Source organism: Topomyia yanbarensis, chromosome 2 (assembly GCF_030247195.1).
Source record: "Topomyia yanbarensis strain Yona2022 chromosome 2, ASM3024719v1, whole genome shotgun sequence".
Taxonomy (NCBI): domain Eukaryota; kingdom Metazoa; phylum Arthropoda; class Insecta; order Diptera; family Culicidae; genus Topomyia; species Topomyia yanbarensis.
The window spans coordinates 201,017,110-201,033,961 of NC_080671.1; the positions used below are offsets into that span (position 1 = coordinate 201,017,110).

A 16,852-nucleotide genomic window follows, 5' to 3' on the forward strand; every position below is an offset into this window, starting at 1 on the left:
CATACCAAAATAACATAATATATTTTAGATTTACCACATTGGTATGTTTGGATGAATTATTCAAAAGCCATAACTCAATTTCATTAGCGTAGGTAGTTGAGTAATAGAGCGTAGTGAGAGGAGGGAAGGAGGGCTTTAATATATAGAAATTCGAACTGAAATAACTGAAATATTGTCGAGTTAGAATGTTTTGATGAACTATTTCAAAACATTTGCACATTTTTTTGAAACTACATGTTTTGACTTTAAATTTTAGTTTTTGAAGACAAAAGCTATTTAATTCCAAATTATATATGAAGTAAACAATATTGTGGCGTATTTGTCTATTTCATAATAGAATGTAAAAAAAATTGTGTTTTTGTGAAACGACACATAATTTTAATTGTTCTTGAATGTAAATTCAAGAGAATTGTGACACTGCTTTTATGTTACATCATGAACGTTTAATTTTGATTAAGCTATTGAAACTCCTATTCCATTCCATCGTGTATTTCACCTTTTATTCACAAATAAAATTCTGTTTTTTCGAATGTTGTGTTTTGGTCACCATCAATGCAAAAGAGATTACTATAGGCACGGAGGTTGCATTTATAAATCATTTTGTTTGAAGCATTATGTCGACGTGGTTTGTTCATATTTTGAAATGGGCTAGCATGATGCAAACAGCTCAAATTAATTACTCTACAAACTGCTTTGATCCTTCCTTCCCACGTTGATACGGCATAAGTAACTATACTCTCATTTGCGATCGCCGCTGTAACGAATTTGTTCAGCAGTAGAAAAACTCAATTCGCTAGGCGTAAAGTCCTAATGAGCAACGCAGTCTGGAAATTGCTGCTCACCTAGAAATAGCGGTATTGTGCAAAATCATCACGTGCAAAAATTTAACGAGCAGGTTTTTTACGTTAGAAAGCCGAACATGGCCTGTGTGCATCGTGCATGTGGGTGTTTATGTATATTCATTAAAATTTTAATTACCAGTATTTTAATTTGTTATATTTAGTAATAATGATTGTACGTTTCTTAGCTCTAGCAATAAACGGAAAAAATAACAAGTACCAATTACGAATAAGTCTCTCCCATAGAGTAATACGGGGCAAGGGTGCTCATTACGCGAAGGTGGATATGGTATTTTTAATACCTGTATTTCACCCGGGGCGTTTGTGTGAGTTTGAAAGTGCTAATTTGTTTGTTTTCTATTTTAATGATGAAGCTTACGAACTTGTGATACTATCAACATTGTATGAGTGTACTACATAATTAGGTTAGTTGATCATATATGAGCGAACGCAAATAATAATCCCATGCTCCGTTGAACCCGTTTCTAATATATTAAAATAAACGCGGACCGAGATTCTTCAGAATAGAAATCGTTCAAAATGTTCTCACCCGAAAAGGTCAGCAATTTTGAGCCTTTAGTATAAAAATTAGTTAGAATTAAATAATTTGCTTGCAGGAAAATCCGTATATCGATTCATTCAGGATTAAAAATCGGCGGTTTACTATGTAAGAGCTGGGTATATTTTTTCGGATTTCATACTAAAGGTTTTTTTGACCAATTCCTACATCGAAGAGTTCCAGTCCCGTTTCTACCTTTAAAGTTTATAACCGAATTTCCATTCTAATACGTTTAAGCGGGTTTTATGAAGCATGATCTGTTCTTGTAACTTATATTTTCAGTCGCTCATATGAGCACACATGATTTCAACGAAGTATTTTTTTTCAATTTGTTTATTTGATAAGGCACGTATGCGTTAGCTTAAAGGTGCCATTTTTTCATTGTTTTACATTTTGAATTTCTTAAAACTAGGGAGTTACACATTTCAATATTATTTTGTTTTATATAATGAAACTAACTTTACAGCTAACTTATACATATAAAAGAGGGTATAATATAATATTGGTAAGATTGGGGGGACGGGTCATTTTGTGTGTTCTTTTTATAGTAACTCACTTTATGATTTCTAGAAGGGAGATTGTAGGAGAAATTAATTATTAACTAAGCGGAACATTTGACAAGCTTATTAACTAGAAATAACTAGAGACAGTTGTTCAAGATTAGGGGGTATTAATTAGGGCTATTTTAAAGTAGTGGTACTGTTGTGCATTTCTTGACGAGATTAAATATTGATCAACTAAAACAAGAAGATAGGGGGGCACATAAGTTTTGGGAAGATATTCAAGGGGAGAAGGGGGTGAAGTCATACATCTGTGTATCAGAGACATGGGAGGGAGGGTGGACAAGGCTGAAGGGGGGGGGGGGGGGAATATAAAATTTCAGTTTCCGGCATCAGGAATTAACGGCCAGGATTACAGATTCGAACGGATGTATCAAGTATTGGGACGCCGGGCGGTTTTCCTCGAGCCGGCAGGGGTTCCTCCAGACGATTTCGTAGTACGGCTCAGATACGGACCGGAAACACACCGCGCTGCGCGTGTGATGTTGTACTGTAGATCTCGTGTTGTTGGTTCATTCGACAGATGTTTTGTCTCGTCTTGGAGTCGTATCATACCATCGTTGGGGTACGGTAGGCGGAAGAGGGCACTTCTGGGAATGTTAAGAGAAAAGATAGGGGCATTTAAATTTGGATATTGATGGCTCTGAGGAACGTGTATATAAGGGACATGTAGAGAATATCGCGGCTTGCTAGTGCATCTCTAACCGGGACATTGGGTGATCTTCCTCGGGCCCGAAGGGAATCGAATAGTTGAGATCTGGCAGAACAGTACTCGGCGCATTCCCAGACAACATGTTCGATTTCGTGATAACCGTTGCCACAAGCGCAGATACCGCTATCCACGAGCCCAATACGCCGGAGATGTGCGTCCAGCGTGTAGTGATTGGACATGAGCCGAGACATCACGCGAATGAAATCCCGACCCACATCCATCCCCCTGAACCAAGGTTTAGTCGATACCTTAGGGATTATCGAATGTAGCCACCTTCCCAGTTCACCATTGCTCCATGAAGTTTGCTAACTTTCGAGGGTTCTCTGATGAGTAATACTGAAAAATTTGCTGAAGCTAATTGGTCTTTCATATATGTCACTTTGTAAAGCGCCCGCCTTAGCTAAAGAGTCCGCTTCTTCATTACCTGGAATGGAGCAATGCGATGGAACCCAAACTAAGGTAATCTTGTACGATCTTACAGACAAAGCACGCAGGCGCTCCCAGATTTTCTCCAGAAAATATGGAATGTGCTTTCTAGGTTTCATTGAACGGAGAGCCTCGATTGAGCTGAGGCTATCCGAGACAATAAAGTAATGATCGGTGGGCAGAGTATCAATGATCCCAAGGGTATACTGAATAGCAGCAAGTTCTGCGACGTCAACTGAAGCAGGATCATTGAGTTTGAATGAGGCTGTGAGGTTTTGATTGAATATATTTCAACTCGTCTAGCCCGTTCCAAAAATACCCATATTGATTGGAGAATTCCACTGAACTGGAAGTCGCCGTCTTCATTTTCAAAATGGCCTCAGACATCGATATTTGGCGGCCACTCATCAAACCCGTTTCAGAAATATCCACATTTATTGGGTTTTATAGAGTTCCACTGAACCGGAAGTTGCCATCTCGGTTTTCAAAATGCCCTTAAGCATCGATATTTGGCGTCGACTCGTTAAGCTCGTTCTAAAAATATTCATATACATTGGGTTTTAGAGTATTCCGCTGAACCGGAAGTCGCCATTATAGTTTTCAAAATGAGAGAATTGAGTTTGAGAGAATTCCACTGAACTGGAAGTTGGTTTTCAAAATGGCCTCAGGCATCGATATTTGGCGTTTATTCGTCAAGCCCGTTCCAAAAATTTCCGCTAAACCGGATGTCGCCATCTTGGTTTTCAGCCAGTCAGAAAAACTTGGCGTCGACTCGTTAAGCTTGTTCCAAAAATACTCAGAGTCGCCATTTTGCTTCTTAACATGGTCTCAGACATTGATATTTGGCGTCTATTCGTCAATACTGTTCCGAAAACAGCCATATTGTTGAAGTACGGGCTAAAAAAAACTTCAAGATCCGTCTTTTAAACTTTTCAAAAAAATTTCTAAAGAATTAGAACAAAAGCAGAAAAGGACTTTTTTGATAAAACCCTGAAATCATTCCGTTTCCTAAAATTGTCTAAGTAATTTACATTGAATGCAACGCGGTTTTTTGCGCGGTTTTCCAAATAAGCGTGTTTTTATACGGTTTTCTGACTTCACGTTTTTTACACCAACTTCGCAATAAACGCGTTTTTTCACTTTTTCACCCGGAATAAACCTCAGAGCATTTATTTTTCAAACCCAGTATTAGTCATGCACACTTAGGGTTCGCAGTACCGACCCATTTTGGCGAGAACCGGTACTGCGGTACTGAAGCCCCCAGTACCGGTAGTACCGGTAAAGTACCGGTACTCGAATATTTTTTCAAAAGATTCGAGAAACGCTTTCAAGTGAAATTGACTGCTCAAACTGATGTCTAATTGCAGCAGAAGGTATTTTTCGAATGCGACACCTTCTTTTATTTCGAGATCTAGGCCACTTTGAATTCAATAACTGCTAAGCGGTGCGACCTTCGTCGACTTCAACAGATGGTAAATGCAAGAAACTCTATTATCATTAGTAAATCGAAATGAGAATGGAAATCCATATACGTTGGTCGTATTTCTTCTCGGCATTATCGTTTTGCTGTAAATTGATGCTGACTTTTATTCAAAATAAGGCTCCTAATTTCCTGTTCACTATGGAGTTTTGCTGACTTTTCCGAACACCAAAAATTACGAATCGCACCATTCGAAGCAGTTCACCAACTCTCAAATTATAAGCCACTAAATCGCTGTTCGTTCTTTTATAGATAAAGATTTAAACGCAAAGCAAATACAGACATGACCTAGGCCGCAGTCTTATTACGCGCCACCCAGTGAATAATTGGGACCAATCAGAATGTCGCTAATAAAAAAAATCAAAACAGATTTTTACGTCTCTTATGTGAATATTTTGAAATTTAGTAGAAGCTAGTTGAAATTTTATTTCGACCAAATAGTGTAAGAATTTAAATATATCGTTCAGTATAACGGGAGTTAGTAATGTTTAACTTCAAGAATTATTATGATGATGGCCCCACCTCATTTCCCCCACAAAGGCGTAAGCTGAGCGATTTAGGTAGAAGATTCAATATAATAAAGCCAGATTGCAGACCGATATTTGGGAACGGGTCCACCAATAGAGTCTATATATAATTCATAAAAAATTTTGAATGGTACCGAAAATACCGGTACTGGCTTTTGCTCAGTACCGGTATTTCGGTACCAAAAATGGGTCGGTATTCCCGAGATTTTCGGTACCGGTATTACCGGTACCACAACCCTATGCACACTCCCTAGATATATATTTCAGGAAATATTTAACAAATTGCTCAACTGTAGCGCCTTGATGGACTTCTATAAGTCTGAAACAAGTTATTTAGGGAAACAAACCCTCGCCTCCCCTTCATATGCAACAACATTTTATTTACGTCAATACATTTGCTATCAGTACTAAGTCTTTCAAAAGCGTCTGTTAGTACCATTCTGAATGTAAATTTATCAAACAATGGTTGTTTTATGGTCCAAAAAAATATTCCCTTGTAAAAGTAACCGAAATATGTACCGTTAAACGGGGTTACTTGCAATACTTTTCAACTTCAAAGCGGTATAACTATAAATGCTGAAATTTAGTATAATATTCAACATGTATAACCGCTGAGGGGAGTATGAAGAATACTAAATGACGCAATCAAAAATTGCAAGTAACTCCGCATATACTGTAACTTCGTTGAAGTCTAATGCAGTATGTATATATTCATTGATCTCTAGTATATTGACCAAATGTAATAGGGGGAACTGGGCCAATTCGGACCTAGTAAGGGTTTATGAGCTATAGGACTGGAACGTGTCAACCAAGGTGTTTAGAGTTCTAAGGTGATTCGGCTTTGAAAGTAACTTGGTGAGAAGTGAGGGAAGCGTGCAACATGTTACGGGGGAGAAAAAACGACAGAAAACCATTTTGTGTGCAAACGGAAATCCAAGCAAATGTATAGGTAACTAGTAAACAATGTTGTTAGCTGTCATTATGGAAACCAACATGGCTGATCGGCGTTTTGATAATCGAATCACCTGAGAATAAAAGCTCCTTGGTGTCAACCGTTTCTCAAATAAATATTTTTTCCTGAAAACCTGATCAATTGCACAAATTTTTTTCTAATGCTTTTTCCGATCGTTTACCGTATTGTGTATAAACGGTTTTGCGCAAAAGTACATAAAAGGCCCTAATTGCCCCAACCCTGTTCCAATTCGAACCACCCATTTCTTATCGATTTTTTGAAATAGAAATGAATTTCTTTTTCGGCCTAAATTATTCCTATGTAATTTTCACTAAATTTCGAATTGTGAAATGAAAAGTTCTCTTTGATATATAAAACTTTGTAGAAAATATACAATAAAAAGGAAGCTGGCTAAATTACTAAAAAATAGGTTTTGAGCTATAACGTCAAAATTTGTCAACCGATGTGGAAAAACTTATGTTTTCCTGAAAGCTTGTCCGAGTGCGCACAAACCTCTCAAACTGTTTTTTGTAATCGCGTATCATGTCGTATATACGGCAAAAGGTCCGAATTGGACCAACCCAAATTCTATTATTCGAACACCGATTAAACGAATTGATAGTTTCGCTCAAAACACGATTTTAAACTTTGAAGCTGAGTTCGGTTTATGAATCTGACAATTAGAATGTTTTGATACAAGATCAATTTTTAAAGGGGCGTAGACATTTCTACGCGCATTAATTTCAATTTTTTTTTGTTCGTTTATACTTATTTTATACAGCAAAACTTTCTGAGAACGAGTTACAGGGAATGAATATTTTTGTATGAAAAAAATATGCACCGAAGAAATGTTGTGTCATTTTTCATTAAGACAAAAAATTGTGTTAAAAATTTAAATTTAAAAAAAACATTTTTCTAATTTTTTATATTTTGTCAACAAAAACCTAAAGAGAAAAGGAACATTTTAAATATGATGGATGTATGATGGAGAACTTATCGGTAAAAAGTTTTTCTAATAATAACGTTTAGAATCATACCGTAATCGACGAGATGACGAAAAATAACCGTGTTCTGTTTAATTTTACATGAAAGATGTACTTTCCACGCGCAGTGCCATAAAATTACACCATTAAACATTTTGAACAAATGTGGAGTAAAATTACGCGAATCGCAAAATTCAACGACATGTAAAATTAAAATCAAACGTAAAACTATGTCGTATTTGTCATGGTCAGTTAACGTTAATTTACAGGTTTTTTTTTTCTAGGTGTGTAGCGTCTGATGATTGAACTTAATAGTTCGATCATATTTTGATTGTTTTCATGTAGCTTTCAAATGAATTACCATATTGCCTTGATGTCAAAGTGAAAGTTACAGGAAATGTTATGGGCCTTTGAAAAAACTATTGTTGTTGATAAAGAATTGCGAATAACTTATGAAAAGGTCATAATAAAACAAAAGAATTGTGTTGTTAAAGTAAAATTCAAAATATCTCGAGAAATACCACATTTTCGAATTTCTTGTATTAGCATTTTGATTTAAAATGGCGCTTCGAATCAAATTTAAAAATAAATTTGTATTTTTGATTGAAAATAGTATGAATTATAAAAATATGTCAAACATTGTTGTTAGGAAAACTTTTTTATTGAAAGCTTCTCCATGATCCATATATACCGATAAAGTTTCTCTTACGTCATTTAAATGATAAATATTACATTCTTGACTTTTTATGAATAACGAATAACTTTTAAAAAGCGCATAATCACACGAATTAACTGTTTATGTTGGAACACAATTCCAAATATCTCGAAAACTATCGCATTTAGGAAGATTTTTATTAAATACATTTTGATTTTAAACGATTCTTAGAATTATAATCTGTAATAAAATTACAGTTTTGTATGGAATTTAAAGACATGTATAAAGTTATTGTTAGAAAAACTTTTTACCGATAAGTTCTCCATCATACAATCGCATTCAAAATGTTCCTTTTTTTAGGTTTATGTTGACGAAATATAAAATATTAGAACAAATGGGGTACAGTAATCGAATAAAAATATTTGAAATTAAGGTACGTTGAAATGTCTACGCCCTTTTAAAAAATTGCTCTTGTGTCAAAATAATCTTACTGATTGTGGAAAATGTTTAGTCTTCCATGCCGGTGCAATGTGTAAAGTTTGATTGGAATCTAAGATAGTCGGTCACGATTTTAAAGATTTTCGGATGGATCTTCGTGGAATTCCTCTCATGTCAATGCACATTGGGGCGGGAATGAATATTTGCAAGACAAAGCCTCTAGCGCTTTGGGTCTGCATTTTTTTCAAATGATGTGTTCAGCAAAGTGTCTTGATTTTATTCGAATTTTATTTTGATGATACTAGTTTGAATTTTCACTGCATAGGTGGAGCTGCGATGTTAACTGTTTATTTCGCATCCTAGTTGGGGACCATGCATAAATTTGCCCAAAATTGACTCCCCCTTTCCCCATATAACAAATTGTCATAAATTTCTCTATTCTTCTCCCCTATTACGTAACAAATTCCTTGAATTTTTTTTTTCAGTAAAAACACCGTCGGTTTGTTTTTTGACGAAGTTTAAAAACTCTAGTGTCGAAAAAAGCATTGCAGTGCTAGATTCATCGCAACGGCATGCTCTCAATTAGCACTGATACTGAGTGCCGTACTTCTCCAATTGTGATGTGCGATTGCATAATTTAAATACACCTGTCGGCTACTTCTATCGTCTCCGCTCCTACGTTCGACCAGAGAATGAGCTCGCCCGAGCAATGCTGAAAGTTATATATCCGAGGATGACGTCAACGGCAAAATCAATGCAGCCAATCAGAACCATGGAAGGGAGACATCACGAGCGCTTGGCCGCTGGATGCTTAGACCTGTCGTCTCCATCCCCAGTGGTAGAAGTGTTCAAATGCAGCACTCATCGCAGCGCACTTGTCTTAACATGCCAGGCTGCTACTGCTGTTCTTTACGGATCGGCGTTCGACGAGAGACTTTCCCTAGGAATGATATTTCCCAGATAGTCGAGGATGACGTAATTCATAGAAGCTAGGTGCTCAAATCTATCTCTATAATAAAAAAACTACAAGGGGTAGCCCTATGGGGTTGCACGAGCTGTAGACGTAGGACTATACTACTTAGTGTAAAATATTTATTTTCTTAGTACATTTATAGTAATAATAAATCAAATATATTTCTTACGTATGGTTTAATCACAACCAATCAACATCGAGTATTACATATTGAACCAAACCTTCTGGGTTATCAGGTCATTTCATTTGTAGTAGGTGATCGAATCCGATTGAACTTATTTAAGAAGATCTGAAGAAAGAAGACAGAAAACTGTGACCGAACTAATATCTGGAACTAAATCTTTATAGCATAAGATTAGGTTTTAAGAATTGTAAAAACTTTTCGATTATGTGTGGTAAAAAACCCGGGCTAGTGAAGATAAATCAAATTTTAGACAATATAATCACATTTCATGTATAGACCAGAATGATTGGTCTAGTTATATTTTGCCATTATTGTAACTTTCCTAAAGTACGCATGCAAATATAGCGAATGTAGTGGTCTTAATCATATATCGAAACTATAAATATACAAGAATCGAAAACAATTCTATACATGGACAAGATGCGTTTTTGCAACGGTTTTTCAAGTGGCAGTGTATTCATTCATAAATAGGCTTTGTAGTATGTACCTATTAGTAGAAATAAAATACTATAGGCTGAGTGGAAATGAATCACGTGATAGGGAAATGAATTGATCGAACGTAAATAATAAACTTTCGTTGTGCAATTTAGTAACAAATTAGATCTACCTACCTACACATTCGTCTCAAACATTAAACCTAAGCGCACAAAGCAAAATAAATGAACGCTGATGATTATGGGTAGAGTGAAAGAGACAACTAATGCCACGACACTATGTTAACCGTATTTGCAAATGGAGCTCGCATGTACAAACTATTTTGTGTACGAATAATTATACATAAAAGTGTGCTGGAAACGAGCACAACACAAAAGATAGCATAGTGTTTGAACGGCAAGCACAGTCGCATTCACTGGGTAGCGTACCTCCACAGGCAATGTAACGGACTTCTAACTCAGCTACACTGGCTGTGAAAACACACAACGCAGTGGTCTGCTTCGCCTGCCGCTCAACAGACAACGGAGCTGCACTGGCGAAATCCGTCCGTGTAAATAGTCGATGATGTCGTCATTCATAGAAGCGTAGCGCGCTAGGTGCACAAATCTGTCGTGCTGGACTAGGGAAGCGCTATCTTCTGTGTGTAAATGCGCGATATTTTGACTAGGTTGCTCATTATTTAAATTTTTAATGCCATGATATCAAAAATCTTTGGGTTTATCTGTTGGAATCTATTCTTAGAAGTATTTCGGGGCGATATGCGCAAAAAATTTGAAAATTTATCGTGAGATGGCTGAATTATATGCGTTTAAAATTGGACCACTTTTCGTTACACACCATTTTTGTAGAATTTGCAACGTGCACCCCTATATCGAAAACAAAGACGTAGTCCTACGTCAAAAAATCTATCATACGAGATGCTTCAGCCCCGATGTTACTTGTTTGGCAAAAGAGCAACTACTGATTCAAACAGGCACGCGGCACATTTATTTATAATTTTTCGTGTTCGATTGATTCACTCTATGCTTCCTATTGTCAGCTCTGTCTGAGAAATCTGCCACGAATGTCAATTTTCCCTTGTTTCGTTTTTAATTTGTCGATTTTTATCGATTTTCAAAAGACTACTTTCATTGCAGAGATATTAAATTATTACCAATATTTAAGTTAGGTGTTTCTGAATCGGTTGGTGCATGAATGATTAGAATCCAACTAGTATTAGCGTAGTTATAAGCGTGCAAACCTTACATAGTTTCGTTACATAGAAGATAGTTTAGATTTTAGAATGACACCTAGCCCCAGATAGTGGAGTAAGACATTTTCAATGCCAAAAGTACATTGTTTAACTATGGTCGAAGCAGAATTAATATTTTTCATCAGCTGTTATAGTTTTGAATAGCTTCTTCCAGTCGCAATCAAATCCATTTGAACCGAATCCAATGCATTGTAACTTGACTAGTTAAACATGTTAACATATGTTATTAAACGCGAAATACAAAAATGCATTCCTGTATGAATTTTATTTTTAGTGATTCAATTATTCAAAGTCTGTCTGTATTAATCTAAGGTGACCAGTTAAGAGCAAACTGTACACATGTTATCAACAGACTAGAACGACAGTGCAGTTCGTGTGCTGTGTACTGAATCGCCAAACAGCTGTTAAACACTACTCTGGCGCAAACTAATTTATAATTGTATAACAAAATTAGCACAGTCGGAAATGTCAGTAATTCAAAGTCTATTTCCCATGTCATTCGTTTACTTTTGCAATGTAAGATTCAGAGCACTACAGCGTCATAATTGAAATTTCCTCCGCATTTCTTAGAAATACCTTATCACTCTGACTTAATTTCCCCGTCAGTTTATAGACATTTTAGCTTTGCCACTAATGAATCAGCTACCGTTTTGCCATCCGCGAGCAGCCGTGTAGCAATTGACACTGGTAATAATGACGACAACAGCGACACCGCCGTCGACGGGTGACGCTGGTCTGCATAACGAAATCCAGGTCGAAGACGCTTGTTGGTGACCTGCTGCGGACGTAATTTATTAAAACTTTATAAATTCACATTATTCAATTTAAACGTCTTCATGAATTAAATTAGCATAAATCATCCTAATTTACATGAACGCTTGGCGGTTCCAGGGTAGATCAGCTCCTACCTCCCTCGACACTCGTTAAATTGTGCATCCTTCGGCAGGATGCGACCGATAGCATCAGCTAGGCACTTGCGGCACAAATATTTGGGGATGAGAGGTGGTGGTAGCACAACAGCGTAAATCACTTCATCAATCAATTATTCAAAGCGCCTTGCTCCTCTCCATCAATGAATGGACGCCGAGTGGTTGTAAAATTTATCTTCCATCAGTATTCCCGTCCGCAGTCTTACCAGTAATTATTCGTGTGGAGGAAGTTTCAAGCACAGAACGTGCAAGGACTACCCCAGTAAAATAAATAGCAACGGACCAGGAAGAGTGAGACATTCGTTTGTGTTGTTATGGCTGCAACCACAACTAGACTAATGATGATATCAATTACAGCGTAATATTTTATTCAAACACTTACTCTCACACCCCAGATTTCCGCAAGCTAAAACGAGAGATTCCTTAGCATGTCATTCGTTTTCTACTTACGTTGCTTCAGCCAGTGCTTATCAGATGCTACAAGAGGTTACCGTATCTCTTTTTACTTCTCGGTCCTGGATTTGGTGTTCTGCGCTGCTTTTTTCCTCACTCGCCTTTAGTCTGAATCCAAAATTTTGCTTCCTGTGTCTGTTATCCTTTGACATTATTAGATATACCGGGTCAGATAACACGTGATTACACCCAGACCTTTCGGAGCGGCGACACAATGTTTGGGACTGTATAAATATCACTTATGGGGCAGACACAGGACGAATCCGAGTTGAGTGTCATTCTTACTTCCTTTTCCGACTCCGTCTATAATCACGTAATTCCGGTGCCTTTGCCAAAACAAGCGCACGACAGTAACTGTTTTCCTAGTAATAAATGAAATGCCTTCACGCCAGCTGCTGAAGCACTGAAATGAAAACGTCTAAACAATTCGTTTTTGTTGCTATTGACATCAACCGAATTCCATGAAGGGTTCGTGTTCACGAATCCTTGTAAACACGATAACCTCAACATGAATTCATCTTCCCCTCTTAAATTAAGCCACTAGGCATGCGCGACAAAATGTCGGTAATGTTCACGAAGCGGCACGAATGCGGATCGCGACGATGGATTGTCCAACTGGAGAGAATGCTACTGCATGCAAAGATTGAAGTGCTGAATAGATATGAGTAAGCTTTCCGATTATTAGTAGGTATGAATATAGATATGACAAGCCGGGAAAAGTTAAGAGTGCACCAACTACACGAATCGACTAGAAAGGATATAAATGAGCCAAATTAATTGAATCGTTTTCTTTTAAATCATACGGCTATCATTGCTGAATAACTCGAATGAACAATAAAGCACTAGTTTTGTTACTATTTACCGAGGTACACGCATGTTATCAGCAGTGCCCTACGCATGGGCACACTGAGCTAGAGCTGGGGGCCTCCGGATTATGAGGGCCCCGCACTTGGGATGAATATAGAATTATTCGAAATAATATGCGACATTCCACGAAGATCCGTCAGAAAATCTTTAAAATCGTGGCCGACACTCTTCGATTTCGATGAAACTACACAGGTTTCACCGGCATAGAACATTTTCCACAGTCAATGAGAACATTTTGACTCAAGTGCAATTTTGTGAAGGGCGTAGAAATTTTTGCATGCAGTATTTACTACAAAAAAAAAATTGTTCGATTTCCGTATTTTATACAGTAAAACTATCTGTGAACAAGTTGCAGTAAATAAATAAATCTGCAGGAAAAAAATATAAACTGTAAAAAAATTTTCACGAAAATAAAAATTTATAATGAAAATTTCTATCACAAAAAATCATTTTTTGTTAATTTTTTTTGTATTTTGCCAACGGAAATCTAAAGAAAAAAGAATCATTTTAAATGTATTTGCATGATGGAGAACTTATTATTGAAATGTTTTCCTAACGATATCTTTATACATTTTTTTTTAATTTCATGCTAATTGACAAATAAAACTCTAGTTTTATTACAGAATATGATCTTAAATCCCATTTCAAATCAAAATGCATTTAATAAAAGTCTTTCACAATGCGATATTTGTCGAAATATTGGAAATTTTGCTCTAACAAACACAATTAATTAGTGAAATTAAGCCTTTTTTAAAAGTTATTTGAGTTTCTCCACCATAAACTATCAATAATCAAATATTTATAGTTTTGAAGACATAAAAAAACTTCTTCAGTGTATTTGAATCATGAAGAAGCTTTCAATAAAAAAGTTCTCATTACCATAATTTATAACCTATTTTCAAAATTCATACTATTTGCAGTGAAAAATACGATTTTCTTATCGAATATGATTTTATATGCCGTTTCAATGATCTAATAACGCCGAAAAAATAAAAAATGAAATTTAGGATGAACGTTTGCTTTGTGGCCATTGGTGTAAGTTACCTCCATTTTGCACTGAAATATTGTTAAATATTGTTAAATAAGCTCCTCATAAATAACCTGCTCTACTCACAAACTCCTATTCCTGAAACATCTATGAAAGTACTATGGGTTCCCTGCACTTTCGCAAGTAGGTGTTGAACTAACATTCCTTCCCTTCCTCGACGATTGTAAGGACGTAGCCAGGTGTACACTGTGATGCTTATTCCACTATGCTATGCTATGCTAACTTTTGCTTTGTGGCCATTGGTGTTGTTAATAATAGTACTATTGAAGCAGGTAATATGTCGTCCTGGAGAAAATGTCATTGCTTTAAAGTACTATTTATGGCACAGCATACGAATTGCTATTGATTTTTTTTTGCTGGAGCACACTTCATCAGCTCCGTCATCGGGTTGGTGTCACTTTCCGTTAGCAGATATCCGATTTTTCCAATGTGATAAGTTTGGTAGAAATAGATTCATTACTCTATTTGAAATAGATGTATACCTATTTATATTTCGTCGATTTTATGGGTTTGAACAAGAGCAACGAGCCGAACCACAAAACAATATTTTGCAATTTATAATATTTTTGCTCCTGCACATTTTTGGATCTTCAATATAGCTGTAAAATTAAATTATTCCACAAATACACCTGACTTCAACGATTTTTTGTCGTAATTTACCAAGTTGTTTGAAAATAAGTCTCGTTACCAATCAAATTCGATTTTTCCTCGTTCCATTATGTTTTACAAATATTTAACGTGAATAAAATTGGTTTTTGGTGCTCAAATGATGAATATTGATTTTAACTTAATGTTTAATCAATTTTTCTATCAACCAGTTCCACGCGTATGAAGCATATCGCATCACCAGACATGACCTACCTAATTGTATCATAATAACTTGTTTGAACATATTCGAACTAGTTGTTGTACTTTATCCCTTGAAACCCATGTTGTTTATAAACAACAACGTTCCGCCAATGATTTGTTTACAAAAGCTAGTAAGACTTATAACGGCTATGCCTTTTATTGAAAACTCATATATTTTATTCTTATATACCAACAATCGATTAGCGATTGAAGTAGATCGGCGATGAAAGCTGTTTTAGTAATATCTCGACTAACGGACAGAAGATCGATGAGCTTGCAGATATCAGGGTAGGCTTGGAGAATTAGTCGGTCCTTCCAGCTGCTTCTTCAAGTGTAGTACGAACCAAAGCACAATATAGTGTATTTAAGCAGTGTACATCAACGAATTCCCTTGCAATACTGTACATAAATCCTAAAAGTTTAGATGTTTTGAAAATGGTGAATTCTATAGGTATGTTTTTTAAAATTCAGTTTGAATCTAGCAGAACTCCCAAGTCCTTCATGAACGATTCTCGCTGTCTGCGAAATATTATATTCGAAACTGATTAGTGAATGTTTGCGGATGAAACAAATAACTGAGCATTTAGAACCATTTAGTTGTGTCCTGTTGATATGATACCACGTAAAGTAAGAATATGAAAGGACCGGGATGACTGCCCTGGTGAACCTGAGAGCAGGCAGTAAATGGAGAGGTCGTGCAATCTACAATTTTAGATAGAAAATCGGTGTATGTGATATCTACTTGTAGTGCTGCTTGCAAGGAACGGATAATGAAAGATGAGTAGGGTATTACTTTATTGGAATTCGATCGCTTAGGCATGAAACCATGTTGGGTCTAGGACATGTAATTGGAACAGTTAGTTATGTAATCAGAACAGTTGGGTGGATACTGCACATAAAGAAGCTATCTCACGGTATAACTTTGTTATGCAAATTTATTGAAAATAATTAAATTCTTCGACTGCCATATTGTAAATATTCTAGAAGAATTCTAATGAGTTTTTAAAATTTCGCACAATTCATCACATAATTGCCCAGGTAACAACAGGAGAGTTTCACAAAATTATTATTAACAATATTTTTATAATAGCAATATAATGCTTGCTGATTTTCATAGTGAAAACTGGATTTGTGGCTTCAAAATGCTACGATGAATTCAAAAATCAAGAAAAAAAATATAAACTTCCGCCATTACCTTAAAGATAGGAAAAAAAAACTGTGCACACTTTTAAAACGATTGGTCCAGCAGATTTTAAATTTTAATGTACACTGCAAAACAAGTTTTCGTCGATGCTCCTCTGGAGATTCACTTTCATTCGATAAATTTTCAGTATTTTGCCATGAACATTTGAGAAGATATTGGAATATGAAAATTGAATGAATATACTAGCACTCTCTGTATCGATATAACAATTTTTGTTGAAAAATGTGCCTTTTTTGTCCAACCATACGCATTCCTTAACCCTCCGGCACTCGCGCGAATGGCTCCCCGAATGAGTGGTGCTGAAAAAAGTTTCGCTAGATTTTCTGAAGGTGTTTGTATAAAATTTGATTTCTTAGTAACACTTTGAAACCGAAAACCTGCTTTTCGCAAAAATAATTAGTTAACATGTTGCGTTGCGTTGTGACGATGATTTTGGCGGATTGCACACTGACTTCATCATGTTTGACTGCTTATTGTCTAATAAGAGTTGCTTAGGAAATGGTAAGTAGGAATTCATACCAATCCGA

At 36.2% G+C, this 16,852-nt stretch overlaps 1 long non-coding RNA gene across 1 annotated transcript in view; it reads right to left on the reverse strand.

Annotated features, from left to right (window-relative positions):
• The window catches only part of LOC131682683 (uncharacterized), a 42,835-nt gene extending 30,087 nt beyond the window's left edge, over nt 1-12,748 (reverse strand). Inside the window, exon 1 of the long non-coding RNA XR_009304126.1 lies at nt 12,355-12,748. This is a non-coding gene — a long non-coding RNA (uncharacterized LOC131682683). The remainder of the gene's footprint in view (nt 1-12,354) is intronic.
• Nucleotides 12,749-16,852: the final 4,104 nt, after the last annotated feature.